Source organism: Nerophis ophidion, linkage group LG25 (genome assembly GCF_033978795.1).
Source record: "Nerophis ophidion isolate RoL-2023_Sa linkage group LG25, RoL_Noph_v1.0, whole genome shotgun sequence".
Lineage (NCBI taxonomy): Eukaryota > Metazoa > Chordata > Actinopteri > Syngnathiformes > Syngnathidae > Nerophis > Nerophis ophidion.
The window spans coordinates 15,745,041-15,759,321 of NC_084635.1; the positions used below are offsets into that span (position 1 = coordinate 15,745,041).

General features: G+C 40.5%; 1 protein-coding gene across 3 annotated transcripts in view; it reads left to right on the forward strand.

The window, feature by feature from the left end:
- The window catches only part of glceb (glucuronic acid epimerase b), an 83,275-nt gene extending 77,588 nt beyond the window's left edge, over window positions 1–5,687 (forward strand). The window contains exons 7-8 of one of the 3 annotated variants that reach the window (XR_009804292.1): window positions 3,249–4,087; window positions 4,985–5,687. The gene's annotated coding sequence lies outside the window, so the exon portion shown is untranslated. Of the gene's footprint in view, window positions 1–1,333; window positions 3,194–3,248; window positions 4,587–4,984 lie in introns of those variants that run through there. The other 2 variants (XM_061887444.1, XM_061887445.1) reach the window with 2 other exon arrangements.
- The last annotated feature ends 8,594 nt before the right edge of the window (window positions 5,688–14,281 follow it).

A 14,281-nucleotide genomic window follows, 5' to 3' on the forward strand; every position in this document is an offset into this window, starting at 1 on the left:
TATTAACTACAATGTTAATTCAAGAGTGATATATTTTTTCAAGACATTGGTCTTAAAGTGTTGGGTTTCACTATGTAAAAGCGCTTTGAGTCACTAGAGAAAAAGCGCTATATAAATATAATTCACATTATTCCGACGGTAACAGTCCGCTTGAACAACAGACTGGACTTGAAGGACAACTGCAATGCGGTTTACAAGAAGAGCATGAGCAGACTATTTTTTTTCAACGGAAGCTTAGGTCCTTTAAAGGCCTACTGAAATGAGATTTTCTTATTCAAACGGGGATAGCAGGTCCATTCTATGTGTCATACTTGATCATTTTGCGATATTGCCATATTTTTGCTGAAAGGATTTAAGTAGAGAACATCGACGATAAAGTTTGCAACTTTTGGTCGCTAATAAAAAAGCCTTGCCTGTACCGGGAGAAGCAGACAATGTGTGCGTGATGTCACGGGTTGTAGAGCTCCTCAAATCCTCACATTGTTTACAATCATGGCCACCAGCACCAAGAAAGCGACAATTTCCCCATTAATTTGAGTGAGGATGAAAGATTCATGGATGAGGATATTGAGAGTGAAGGACTAGAAAAAAGAAAAAAAAAGGCGATTCAGATGTTATTAGACACATTTACTAGGATAATTCTGGAAAGTCCCTTATCTGCCTATTTTAGTGAGATTATACGGTACCTGAAAGTCAGAGGGGTGTGGCCACGGGTGTGTTGGCCGCCAAGTGTCTGTGTGGGAGGACGCACGGTAAGGGTAAGAGCCAACTTATTACCACAATTTTCTCACCGAAACTTGCCGGTTGACATGTGGTCATGATCCATATTCGCTTGACCGCTCTGATCGATAGTAAAGCTTCACCTCCGGGAATTTTCAACAAGGAAACACCGTGTGTTTGTGTGGCTAAAGGCTAAAAGCTTCCCACCTCCATCTTTCTACTTTGACTTCTCCATTATTAATTGAACAAATTGCAAAAGATTCAGCAACACAGATGTCCAGAATACTGTGTAATTATGCGATTAAAGCAGACTACTTATAGCTTGGATCGGGCTGGAAAACAATGTCCGCTACAACCCGAAACGTCAAACGCAAGCGTTATCACACGCGTCATCATACCGCGACGTTTTCAACACGACACTTCGCGGGAAATTCAAAATTGCAATTTAGTAAACTAAAAAGGCCGTATTGGCATGTGTTGCAATGTTAATATTTCATCATTGATATATAAACTATCAGACTGCGTGGTGGGTTTCAGTAGGTCTTTAATGTGTGCAGCAAGCTGTTGGAGATCTTTTTTCAGAATGTCGTGACCAGTGCCCTGTACTTTGCAGTGCTTTGTTGGGGGAGCAGCACCAGCAAAAAGGACTTAAACCGGATTGACAAACTGATCTTGAAAGCCGGCCAAACTTTTGGCACGCAGTTGGAGGCGTTTGTGTCAGTGAGCGACAGGAAGACAATGGAAAAACTGCTTACCGTCATGGATAATCCAGTCCACCCACTCCTACCAGACAATTGAGTTCATACTCCAACAGGCTCCTTCAGCTTCATTCCCACAGAGTTCGATTCAAGAACTGGGGACGGTCTGGTGTATTTTGGGAGAGCAACATGAGGGTTCCTGGTTCAGTCCCCACCTTCTACCAACCTCGTCACGTCCGTCCTGTCCTTGAGCAAGACACTTCATCCTTCCTCAGATGGGTCATGGTTAGGGCCTTGCATGGCAGCCACTGCCATCAGTGTGTGATTGGGTGAATGTGGAAATAGTGTCAAAGCGCTTTGAGTACCTTAAAGGTAGAAAAGCGCTATACAAGTATACTGTATTTCCTTAAATTGCCGCCGGGTATATAGTATGCGCCTGCCTTGAATTACTGCCGGGTCAAACTCGTTTCGCAAAATACTTTGCGCATGCTAAGCCTTACCGCCAGCTCAGTATTAATGCCGGGTCAAACTCGTTTTGCAAAATATTGTTTTTATTAGCGCATGTATAGAAATTCCGCCGGGTCAAACTCGTTTCGCAAAATATTATTTTTATTAGCGCATGTCTAGAAATTCCGCCGGGTCAAACTCGTTTCGCAAATTAATTAGCATGTGCCTACAATTTCTGCCAGGTCAAACTCGTCACGTCACTTGTGACATTTCTCCTGTCGGGGGCCGTATAGCTCGTTTGGTAGAGCGGCCGTGCCAGCAACTTGAGGGTTGCAGGTTCAATCCCTGCTTCTGCCTTCTTAGTCACTGCTGTTGTGTCCTTGGGCAAGAAACTTTACCCACCTGCTCCCAGTGCCACCCTGTGTTCTTCTAAACATTAGATATTGGGTTTCACTATGTAAAGCGCTTTGAGTCACTAGAGAAAAAGCGCTGGATAAATATAATTCACTTCACTTCATCATTTTCAAAATGGAGGAGACTGATTTCAATAATTTGAAATCGCATAAAGGGAAAAAGATTAAGAGCTATTCAGTAGGATTTAAGGTCCAAGCTATTGAATATGCTAAAAAGAACAGTAAGCAGCCATGTTTTATAATATACCGTAGCTGCGTGTGTCAAATATGAGTCATTATTTGACTCCCGGCTCCTGGTGGTAGAGGACGCTAGTGATCCTTCTTGCGACTACTCAGCTGCAGAAGAAGTGACAACAAGCAGCAAGAGTGAGCAGTGACCGTTTAGTTTTTCCTCTGGCTTGCACTTTTAACATGGAGGATTACATATCTAAAATGAAACAGTTTTCTAAACTGGAGTTTCAATCAAAGCAGTAGGTAATAAAGGAAGATCTCCATCGAGACAGAGAGACTTTTGAAACTGAAGAAAAATAAGGAAGACTTCTATGAACAAGTTATCGATGCTTTTGATCAGAAGGAGCTGCGCATGGACTTCACTTATAAGTAAAGGTAAGACCATAATGTTTTTTTTTTAATATATGTCCTTTTCATGATGGTATCCTTACATCACAGTCAAATTTACAAGCGCAGGCCTAAATTTACGGCATGCCTTTGGTAAACGCCGGAGTGAGAAGAGGTTTTAAATCAATTAGCGCCCCGGCGGCAATTCAAGGAAATACAGTTACCCATTTACCATTAACAATATCCATTGTAGATCAATAAAGTTTGTCTAAGTCTAAGTTTCTTGAAAGCAATTTGCACATCTGTTCACATAATACTGCCGATATAATGTTTACAGAAACATTTATCATACACTCTGACTTCTACATGTTGTGTGGTGTCTTTAATGTAAGTGTGACGTCTTTCTTGCCAGGTGCAGGCTCATCGAGAAGGCGGCGCACCACTGAAAGAAAGTAAGGACTATGGAAGTATTTTCAAAGTTAAATAATTTGTAAATGCACATTTTTGTGTGTGTGCAACCATAGAGTATCTGCCTGTTCTAAATTGGGTGACTGTGTTTATTAGATGTGTGGGTGTAAGAATTAATAAATATTGTGCGTCCGTGTTTGGATGTGTGTGTATGCGCGCAAGTGCGTATATAAAAAAAAAAGGTGTGCATGTGTTGGAAAAAAATTTTTGGTCTGTGTGTAAAGCTGTGGAAAAAAATGTTTATCAATCAATGTTTATTTATATAGCCCCAAATCACAAATGTCTCAAAGGACTGCACAAATCATTAAGACTACAAAATCCTCGGAAGAACCCACAAAAGGGCAAGGAAAACTCACACCCAGTGGGCAGGGAGAATTCACATCCAGTGGGACGCCAGTGACAATGCTGACTATGAGAAACCTTGGAGAGGACCTCAGATGTGGGCAACCCCCCCCCCCCTCTAGGGGACCGAAAGCAATGGATGTCGAGCGGGTCTAACATGATACTGTGAAAGTTCAATCCATAGTGGCTCCAACACAGCAGCGAGAGTCCCGTCCACAGGAGACCATCTCAAGCGGAGGCGGATCAGCAGCGTAGAGATATCCCCAATCGATACAGGCGAGCGGTCCATCCTGGGTCTCGACTCTGGACAGCCAGTACTTCATCGGACCGGACACCCTCAACAAGGGAGGGGGGGACATCGGAGAAAGGAAAGAAGCGGCAGATCAACTGGTCTAAAAAGGAGGTCTATTTAAAGGCTAGAGTATACGGATGAGTTTTAAGGTGAGACTTAAATGCTTCTACATTTTTACATTTGTGTGTGGAAAAAGTTTTGTTTACATTTGTGCGTGGAGAAAGGTTATGGACTGTGTAGATTTGTGTGCTTGTGTCAAACAAAGCCGTTTACACTTGTGTTTGTGTAAAAAAAAATCAGTTTTTACATTTTTTTTGTAAAAAAAACATTTTTTTGTGTGTTAAACAAATCTATCCATTAAGATCTGTGTGTCTGTGTTTGGATTTGAGTGCAAGACAAATGTGTGTGTCTGTTTACATCTGTGTATGTGTAAAAATTTATATAAATATAATATATATATTTTTGTAAAATAAGACAAAAAACTGTCGGTGTTATGGGTCTGTGTTTAGATGTGTGTGCTCGTGTAAAGCCAATTTGTGTGTATGTGTAAAAATACTGCATGTTCACATGTGAATGTGTTTACAGTTGTGTGTATAAAAAAAAAAAAATGTGTCTGTGTTTAGATTTGGGTGCTTCGGTAAAACAAATCTGTGTGTCTGTTTACAATTGTGTGTTAAAAAAAATAGAGTCCTATGCATGAAATCTGTCGTATATGTGTATGTATGTACGTATCAATCAATCAATCAATGTTTACTTATATATGTACATATGTATATATATATATATACATATATATATATATATATGTAAATATATATACATATATATATGTATATATGTGTGTGTATATACATATACACAAATATATATATATACATTTATAGTATCCATATACATGCATATATATTTTTACAGATATATACATACATACTGTATATATACACATACATATGTATATACACACATATATATATACATACATACATACACCAAGCTCTACATCTCAACCAAACCAACTGCTTCTCTTCCTCCTTCCTCCCTTACAGACTGCATCAGTGAACTCAAGCAGTGGTTCTCATCCATTATCCTTCAACTCAATAGTGATAAAACCGAAATCCTACTCGTAGGTACAAAAAACATTCTCGTCAAAACCAACAGCTTGTCCGTTACTCTCTGCAATTCCTCTGTCTCTCCCTCCTCCCAAGTCAAGAGTCCGAGTATCATCCTGTGGACAGCACGCTCTCCTTTCAAGCCCACATAAACAACATTACCAGGTCTGCTTATTTTCATCTACGAAACGTTAATCGACTTCGCCCATCCCTGACCCCACATACTGCTGCCATAGCCAGGTCACCTCTCGCCTGGACTACTGCAACTCTCCTGTTTGGTCTCCCTCACTTTACAAACCTCAGCCTCTCCAGAACTCTGCAACCCAGATAATCACCAGAACCCCTTCAACCCAGCACATCACCCCTGTTCTGCAGCAACTCCACTGGCTACCCATCAAACACCGTGTCCACTTTAAAATAATTCTCCCCACTTTCAAAGCCTTCCATTACCTCTCTCCTTCATATCTCTCTGACCTGCTCCATGTCGCCACGCCCTCACGTTCCCTAAGATCTTCTTCATCCATTCATCTCACTGTCCCCTTATTTAAAGTGTCCACCATGGGTGCCCGAGCTTTCAGCCGCTCTGCCCCTTATCTTTGGAACTCATTACCAGCAAACTTTCGTAACTTAGACTCAATATCCCTCTACATATATATATATATATATGTATATTATATATGTATGTATATATATATATACATATATATATATATACATATATATACATACATATATATATACATATATATATATATATATGTATATATATATATATATATATATATATGTATATATATATATACATATAGTATATATATATATATATACATATATATATATATATATATATTATTAATATATATATATATATATATATATATGTATATATATATATACATATATATATATATATATATTATATACATATATATATATATATATGTATATATATATGTATGTATATATGTATATATATATATATGTATATATATATATATATATATGTATGTATATATGTATATATATATACATGTATATATATATATATATATATATATATATATATATATATATATATATATATATATATATATATATGTATATATATGTATATATATATATATATATATATATATATATATATATATGTATATATATATATATATATATATATATATATGTATATATATATGTATATATATATATATATATATATATATATATATATATATATATATATATATATGGTAAATGGGTTGTACTTGTATAGCGCTTTTCTGCCCCATTTTTTTAAGGAGCCCAAAGTGTTTTGACAGTATTTCCACATTCGCCCATTCACACACTGACGGCGTATATACATATATATATATATATATATTAGGGGTGGGCAAATTAATGCGTTAATTATGCGTTAACTCATCAATCTATTAACGCCGACAATTATTTTATCGCACATTTGCGTATGTTGTTTACATGCTTTTATTTTGTTAACGCCTTTTCTTAACAAGATGGCGTCGCCCGGAAAAGCTTCGGCGTCGAGGGGCTCTTGGTAAAGATGGAACATTCGGCAAAAATACCGGACAATTCTGCAAATTTCATGGCTGGCTTACAGCGTGGTCACTCCGGGATCACTTACGACCGCCAGACAATTCTGAATGTGGATAGATCGGGCCGTTTTGGACTGAATGACGCGTGCTTGCTAGACCGTCTAGCTAGCATGGGAATACTTTGCCGGCTACATCCAGGGGTCTGTGAAGCAGCGGAGTATATGTGTTGTCTGTCTATTTATCAATAATGCAGACGTGGAGTGTTGGCTGAGTTCTTAACGTTTACTTTCAGAGCGTGCATATCACAACATACAAGATGCCGTCATGGCAACACACAACAACCTTTACCAGGCTACCGCGCATGCTCGTCACTCCTGTTGCATGCTGGGTAGGGTAGTTCTTAATTCCCTGGCTCATAACATCACATGTATATGATGCGTGCAGTTTATCAAAGCACCAAGCAAACAATCGGAAAATTCCCATCATATCAATTCCTAGATATGGTCATAATTATTTTAAGTGCACTACGCAGAATAAACACATTATTCATATTGGTACTACGGATAATTTGATCAAAAATTCCCTAAAACAGCCCACTACCTATAATATAGGTTTTTTAAACATAAGATCCCTGATAAAAAAAATGTTCCTGCTGTTACCTCAGAAATTGCCTGTTCAGATGTTATGATTGTGGCTCAGAGATTTGTATGTAGATTATATTTATTTTCCATAACAAACAGGTTAACTTAAATACCCTGGCAGTGGCAATAAGCTTAAATGTTTGTATTTACATTTTTTGAGTTGATTTTCATAAAATATGCTATTTAACTGCTACTGTTTAACAAGGACTGATTTAAATTGTGTTTGCACAACAAATTTTTTGGCGCTTTTGTTCATGTGGGAGAATATTCCAATAAAGGTGCACTACACACTACTTTTGAATTCATTATTGGGCTTTGCGTATACAATTCAGTTAATCGCGATTAATCAGAGAAATAGTGCGATTAACTTCGATTAAAATTTTTAATCGTTGCCCAGCCCTAATATGTATATATATATATATATGTGTGTGTATATATATATATATATATATATATATATATATATATATATATATATATATAAGTATGTGTGGACTGTCCTAAGTGTTTTTTCCCCGCCGACCACAGAAGAGACTGTTTTGTTAGTATTCATGGAGTGCACTTCTGCCCCATTGCTTTTTGTTACCACTTTTTGGACTTATTAAATGTTTTCCCTTTTTGTATTCTACCTTGCCTCCCGTTTCTGTCTCCTGGGGTCACATCATTGAACATTTCTTAACACTTAAACCCCATTGACAAACTGATCGTGAAAGCTGGCCAAAATATTGGCACTCAGTTGGAGGCGTTTGTGTCAGTGAGGGACAGAAGGACCCTGGACAAACTGCTCGCCGTCATGGACAATCCTGTCCACCCACTCCTACCAGACAATTGAGCTCATACTCCAACAGGCTACTTCAGCTTCCTTCCCACAGTGTTCGATTCAACAACTGGGGACGGTATGGCGCACAGCAACACAACAAAGTCACAGCTTTCCCTGGAGAAGGATGTCTTGTTGGTGTGTTTATTCCACACTGTGGCTGTGTCAGCCTCCTATGACATCATCCCTGGTTGACACTAGTGTTTTTTTTCCGAACCAAACCAGTTCCACCACACGGCCTCGTGTGTATACAGGAAAGACCACAAATGGTTGTCAGTTCTATCAATAAATAGGGTTTAAAACACGCATTCTGCACAACACAACTGTGAACGACTCTTGCCGTCGTCGTGCGGGTTCCACAGACCACCAAGGAAGGACATTCCTTTTGCAGGTTTGACTCTTGTTTATTTTGCAATAAAGAAAGTAATTTGCGCCGTTGCTGCTCCCGTTGCTCGCTCCTCCGTATCGCTCTTTAGTTGGCCACGTATTCGTCGTCGCCGTCTTGTTCTCTCTCGCTTCCGCTCTTCATCCGTTGCTGCAGGCACTCCAACTCCTTCGGCCTGGTTCTCCCCTCCTTCTCCCCTTTTATACATTGTTAGGAGATACATTAATTGTGTCCCGGTGTGCGATCCACGCACCTGAACTTGACTGCGGCACCTCCCACCTCGCCGCTCGTCATCATTTGCACAACACAACTGTGAACGACTCTTGCCGTCGTCGTGCGGGTTCCACTGACCACCAAGGAAGGACATTGCTTTTGCAGGTCTGTCTCTTGTTTATTTTGCAATAAAGAAAGTCTTTTGCGCCATTGCCGCTCCCGCTGCTCGCTCCTCCTTTAGTCGGCCGCGTCTTCGTCATCGCCATCTTGTTCTCTCTCGCTTCCGCTCTTCATCCGTTGCTGCAGGCACTCCAACTCCTTCGGCCTAGTTCCCCCCTCCATCTCCCCTTTTATACATTGTTAGGAGATACATTAATTGTGTCCCGGTGTGCGATCCACGCACCTGAACTTGACTGCGGCACCTCCCACCTCGCCGCTCGCCATCTTTTGCACAACACAACTGTGAACGACTCTTGCCGTCGTCGTGCGGGTTCCACTGACCACCAAGGAAGGACATTGCTTTTGCAGGTCTGTCTCTTGTTTATTTTGCAATAAAGAAAGTCTTTTGCGCCATTGCCGCTCCCGCTGCTCGCTCCTCCTTTAGTCGGCCGCGTCTTCGTCGTCGCCGTCTTGTTCTCTCTCGCTTCCGCTCTTCATCCGTTGCTGCAGGCACTCCAACTCCTTCGGCCTAGTTCTCTCCTCCTTCTCCCGTTTTATACATTGTTAGGAGATACATTAATTGTGTCCCGGTGTGCGATCCACGCACCTGAACTTGACTGCGGCACCTCCCGCCTCGCCGCTCGTCATCATTTGCACAACACAACTGTGAACGACTCTTGCCGTCGTCGTGCGGGTTCCACTGACCACCAAGGAAGGATATTGCTTTTGCAGGTCTGTCTCTTGTTTATTTTGCAATAAAGAAAGTCTTTTGCGCCATTGCCGCTCCCGCTCCCGCTGCTCGCTCCTCCTTTAGTCGGCCGCGTCTTCGTCATCGTCGTCTTGTTCTCTCTCGCTTCCGCTCTTCATCCGTTGCTGCAGGCACTCCAAATCCTTCGGCCTAGTTCTCCCCTCCATCTCCCCTTTTATACATTGTTAGGAGATACATTAATTGTGTCCCGGTGTGCGATCCACGCACCTGAACTTGACTGCGGCACCTCCCACCTCGCCGCTCGCCATCTTTTGCACAACACAACTGTGAACGACTCTTGCCGTCGTCGTGCGGGTTCCACTGACCACCAAGGAAGGACATTGCTTTTGCAGGTCTGTCTCTTGTTTATTTTGCAATAAAGAAAGTCTTTTGCGCCATTGCCGCTCCCGCTGCTCGCTCCTCCTTTAGTCGGCCGCGTCTTCGTCATCGCCGTCTTGTTCTCTCTCGCTTCCGCTCTTCATCCGTTGCTGCAGGCACTCCAACTCCTTCGGCCTAGTTCTCCCCTCCATCTCCCCTTTTATACATTGTTAGGAGATACATTAATTGTGTCCCGGTGTGCGATCCACGCACCTGAACTTGACTGCGGCACCTCCCACCTCGCCGCTCGCCATCTTTTGCACAACACAACTGTGAACGACTCTTGCCGTCGTCGTGCGGGTTCCACTGACCACCAAGGAAGGACATTGCTTTTGCAGGTTTGACTCTTGTTTATTTTGCAATAAAGAAAGTATTTTGCGCCGTTGCCTCTCCCGCTGCTCGCTCCTTCTTAAGTCGGCCGCGTCTTCGTCGTCGCCGTCTTGTTCTGTCTCGCTTCCGCTCTTCATCCGTTGCTGCAGGCACTCCAACTCCTTCGGCCTAGTTCTCCCCTCCTTCTCCCCTTTTATACATTATTAGGAGATACATTCATTGTGTCCCGGTGTGCGATCCACGCACCTGAACTTGACTGCAGCACCTCCCGCCTCGCCGCTCGCCATCTTTTGCACAACACAACTGTGAATGACTCTTGCCGTCGTCGTGCGGGTTCCACTGACCACCAAGGAAGGACATTACTTTTGCAGGTATACTCTTGTTTATTTTGCAATAAAAAAAAGTATTTTGCGCCGCTCCCGCTTCTCGCTCCTCCTTTAGTCGGCCGCGTCTTCGTCATCGCCGTCTTGTTCTCTCTCGCTTCTGCTCTTCATCCGTTGCTGCAGGCACTCCAACTCCTTCTGCCTGGTTCTCTCCTCCTTCTCCCCCTTTATACATTGTTAGGAGATACATTAATTGTGTCCCGGTGTGTGATCCACGCACCTGAACTTGACTGCAGCACTTCCCGCCTCGCCGCTCGCCATCTTGGACCGTCGGCTCCGCCTCTCCACAACAACATATCCCGGATTATTATTTTTACCTTTAATTATACCATTCTTCTCGTCCGATGAGAAGTTGAGAAGCACAGACACCTGAGAGTAAACAACCGCTTGCATTTTTTATTACTTTCCGGCATGTGTGCATCTACAGCCCTCATTTTGAGCAGAAAAGCAACACACGCACTCCTCCAGCTCTGAGGATGATACTTTCCCTCCTGACTGTCCCAGACCTGCAATTATGCCGCCATAAAGCCCATCAGCTCGCTCTCTTCACGGCTCCTGAGTGGGCCTTCTCCACGCCTCTGCTGCCATATTCAGAGACGGGCGTCAGGTTTTATGGAGTCCATAAATTCAACCACTTGATGAAATGAACACTCTGTTGAACTGTTGGATTTTCATACGACCCACTTCAGGCTCGTCGCGGGCTGAGAATGGGACCATGTCCTTTCTGCCGTGATGCCTTCAAATGCATCAAGGATATTCAAGCGTGATTGAATGACCCCATTCCGGCGGTCAGACTGTCCCCGCTGTCATTGAACTTGTCACAGTAATGGAGAAACGTTATTGTTGGCCATACAAGTAGATGTGCCGCTTCTCATCCAAGCAGGCTTCATCAGTTCTTGCTGAAACACTAGATAGGACAGCTCTATTCAGACACAGACTACAGCTGTCCTGTTTAGACTTTAGACAGCTGTATTCTATTATAGTCTAATGCAGGGGTCACCAACGCGGTGCCCGCGGGCACCAGGTAGCCCGTAAGGACCAGATGAGTCGCCCGCTGGCCTGTTCTAAAAATAGCTCAAATAGCAGCACTTACCAGTGAGCTGCCTCTATTTTTTCAATGTTATTTATTTACTAGCAAGCTGGTCTGGCTTTGCTGGACATTTTTTATTCTAAGAGAGACAAAACTCAAATAGAATTTGAAAGTCGAAGAAAATATTTTAAAGACTTAAATAAATTCATTTTTTTTTCTTTACTTTGCTTCTTAAATCTTTCAGAACGACAATTTTAGAGAAAAAATACAAACTTAAAAATGACTTTAGGATTTTTAAACACATAAACCTTTTTACCTTTTAAATTCCTTCCTCTTCTTTCCTGACAATTTAAATCAATGTTCAAGTAAATATATTGTTTTTATTGTAAAGAATAGTAAATACATTTTTATTTAATTCTTCATTTTAGCTTCTGTTTTTTCGATGAAGAATATTTGTGAAATATTACTTCAAACTTGTTATGATTAAAATAAAATAAAAATATTCTGGAAAATCGTTAGAATCTAATTTAAATCTTATTTCAAAGTCTTTTAAATTTCTTTTAAAATTTTTGTTCTGGAAAATCTAGAAAAAAATATAGCTTGGTCCAATTTGTTATATATTCTAACAAAATCCAGATTGGATTTTAACCTATTTAAAACATGTCATCAAAATTCTAAAATTAATCTTAATCAGGAAAAATTACTAATGATGTTCCATAAATTATTTTTTAAATTCTGTCAAAAAGATTCGAATTAGCTAGTTTTTATTTAATTTTTTTTGGTTGAATTTTGAATTTTAAAGAGTCGGAATTGAAGATAAACTATGTTTCAAAATTTAATTGTCATTTTTGTCCCGTTTTCTCCTCTTTTAAACCGTTCAAGTAAGTGTTTTTTTCATCATTTTAGGGGCGGCATAGCTCGGTTGGTAGAGCGGCTGTGCCAGCAACTTGAGGGTTGCAGGTTCGATTCCCCGCTTCCGCCATCCTAGTCAATGCCGTTGTGTCCTTGGGCAAGACACTTTACCCACCTGCTCCCACTGCCACCCACACTGGTTTAAATGTAACTTATGTATTGTGTTTCACTAGGTAAAGCGCTTTGAGTCACTAGAGAAAAGCGCTATATAAATATAATTCACTTCACATCATTTATTCTCTACAAAAAACCTTCCGTAAAAGGAAAAAAAAAATGTACGACGGAATGACAGACAGAATTACCCTTTTTTTTTAAAATATATATATAGACTTATTTACTAAAGGTAAATTGAGCAAATTGGCTATTTCTGGCAATTTATTTAAGTGTGTATCAAACTGGTAGCCCTTCGCATTAGTCAGTACCCAAGAAGTTGCTCTTGGTTTCAAAAAGGTTGGTGACCCCTGCTCTAAAGACTAGATAAGACAGCTATTTTATAAATCTAAATAGAGCTGTCCAAATATTAGTACAGCTGTATTCCAGAGTTGTCTTACTTAGTTTTTGGACAACTTTCCAAACCAGTATTTTAGACAGCTCTTTTCAGACACAGACTACAGTCGTCCTATCTATTCTTTAAACAGCTGTCATATTTAGTTTTTAAACAATTCTATTTAGACACAGATTAAAGCTGTCCTGCCTAGATTTTGGACAGCTGTCCCATCTGGTATTCAAGATGTTTTTCCCCAGACACATATTAGAGCTCTCATTGATAGTTTTTAGACATATTTCCTATCTAGTCTTTAGACATATTTCCTATCTAGTCTTAAGAAAACTATTTTCAGACACAGACTACAGCTGTCCCATCTGGTATTCAAACTTTTTTTCCCCAGACACATATTAGAGCTCTCATATTTAGTTTTTAGACATATTTCCTATCCAGTCTTAAGAAAGCTCTTGTCATAAACAGACTAGAGTTGTCCTATCTAGTCTTTGAAATGCTATCATATTTAGTCTTTAGACAGCTCTGTTCAGACACAGACTAAAGATGCCCTGATTAGTCTTTGGGCAGCTCTATTCAGACACCGACTACAGCTTTCATATCTAGTCTTTAGACAGCTGAAGACTAGATAAGACAGCTGTAGTCGGAGTCTGAATAGATCTGTCTAAATACCAGATAGTACAGCTGTAGTCCAGAGCTGTTTTTAGGTTTTGGGCAACTCTCCAAACTAGTATTTAGACAGCTCTTTTCAGACACAGACTAGCGTTGTCCTATCTAGTCTTTGAACAGCTATCTTATTTAGTCTTTAGACAGCTCTATTCAGACACAGACTAAAGCTGTCCTGTCTAGTCTTTGGACAGCTGTATTCGGACACATACTAAAGGTGTCCTATCTATTCTTTGAACAGCTATCGTATTTAGTTTTTGGACAGTTCTATTCAGACAAAGTTTAAAGCTGTCCTGTCTAGTCTTTGGACAGCCATATTCAGACACATACAGGACAGGTCTAGTTAGACACAGAATAAAGATGTCTTATCTAGTCTTTGGGCAGCTCTATTCAGACACAGACTACAGCTGTCATATCTAGTCTTTAGACAGTTCTATTTGGATGTAGTCTACAGTTGTCTAAAGACTAGATAGTTTTTAGACAACTCTCCAAACTAGTATTTGGACAGCTCTTTTCAGACAATGATTAG